Source organism: Limulus polyphemus, unplaced genomic scaffold (assembly GCF_000517525.1).
Source record: "Limulus polyphemus unplaced genomic scaffold, Limulus_polyphemus-2.1.2 Scaffold7187, whole genome shotgun sequence".
In the NCBI taxonomy this organism is placed as follows: domain Eukaryota; kingdom Metazoa; phylum Arthropoda; class Merostomata; order Xiphosura; family Limulidae; genus Limulus; species Limulus polyphemus.
Window position 1 is genome coordinate 30,037 of NW_013672797.1, and position 1,852 is coordinate 31,888.

The window sequence follows — 1,852 nt, forward strand, 5'->3', positions numbered from 1 at the left end:
AAGCCCAAATCTTAGTTTGTAGAGGACACCTCCCACCTAAAGCCCAAATCTTAGTTTGTAGAGGACACCTCCCACCTATAGCCCAAATCTTAGTTTGTAGATGACACACCTCCCACCTATAGCCCAAATCTTAGCTTGTAGAGAACACCTCCCACCTATAGCCCAAATCTTAGTTTGTAGATGACACACCTTCCACCCACAGCCCAAATCTTAGTTTGTAGATGGCCGTTATATTGGAATACATTATTTTCAGGCCGTTAATTGGAATACGTTATATTCAGGCCGTTACATTGGAATACATTATCTCCAGGCTGTTACATTGGAATACATTATATTCAGGTCGTTATACTGGAATATATTATTTTCAGGTCGTTACATTGAAAAACGTTATCTTAAGGCCGTTACATTGGAATGCATTATCTTCAGGCCGTTACAATGGAATACGTTATCATCAGGCTATTACCTTGGAATACATTCTATTCATGGCATACATTGGAATACATTATCTTCAGTCCATTACTTCAGGCCGTTACACTGGAATGCATTATCTCCAGGCCGTTACAATGGAATACTTTATCATCAGGCTATTACATTGGAATACAATGTATTCATGGCATACATTGGAATACATTATCTTCAGTCCATTACTTCAGGCCGTTACACTGGAATGCATTCACTTCAGTATGGATTTTAGGAATAAGATTTTTAGTAGCAGAAAACAGATGAGATAAATAAAATAAAACCAGCTTTTATTTTGTGTTTTAAAAAGAAATTCTATTCATCATTCCAAAATCAAATTTTTTCTTATTAAGTACATGTCAGTGTTACATTTTACCATAACTTAGTTATTCGTAGTTAGTATTGTTATCATGGGAAAATATACGTTCAGTAAAACCAATTTAACCTATATATAAAAGCCAATGTGTGTCACGTCACGTCACGTTTGATTTCTTGAAACAGGAGGAGTCATAAAAGCCAAAATGCATTTATCCAGATAGAATAGTTCGATTACTGTCTACCCATTACGATTTGGGTGACGAGGGTGCAATGCAAGGGAGCCGTGTGCGGGGTGGGTGTGTTTGTGTACCATGAAACCTTGTAAGTGTAGTGAGTGTTGGTATAATAAGCCTAAAGTAAAGACGTAATGTGAGATCACCAAGCTTAGAGCGAGTGCATAAAATTTATCAAGAAAGTAAAAATATCGATTTAATTTTAAACTTAAATCGTTTCTGAATTAAGTTATTTTCTGTTATATCACCAACAATTTAAATAAAAAACAAACATCTTTAATCAACGGAGACTCTAAATTAAGAAATCAACAAATATTTTCCAGTTGCGTTGTTTGTACCTTTCATTTTACACTTTCAGCACATAGACTAACAACAATATTAGATTATACTGTTGTTGCTAAGCAACATGACATAAAAGCCATTATTGGAACTGGTGTTATCAAAACGCACTGGCTTTACTATAAATTAGAAGTTATCAATGTAACTGATTTTTACCAATAATTATTCTTCGAATACACCACGAATTCATTTCATGAATGATCTTAATTTTGATTGGCTCACAAAGGAACTTACCAACGTTTGATTGCTTCGACTGCACTTTTCTTCCTCTTTGTCAGTCAAGTTTGATTTCGCAAAATATATTTATTTCAGCTAGCTATGGAATGTGATGTTATGGTATACTATGGGGTGGGGTGGTAGTACTTGCCCCATCATTTTTGACGGATTATACACTAGTAGAAATATAGTTCTGAAATCATTGACTCACTACTTATTCGCCCCCCCCCCCCAGTGGCACAGCGGTATGTCTGCGGACTTACAACACTAGAATCCGGGTTTTGATA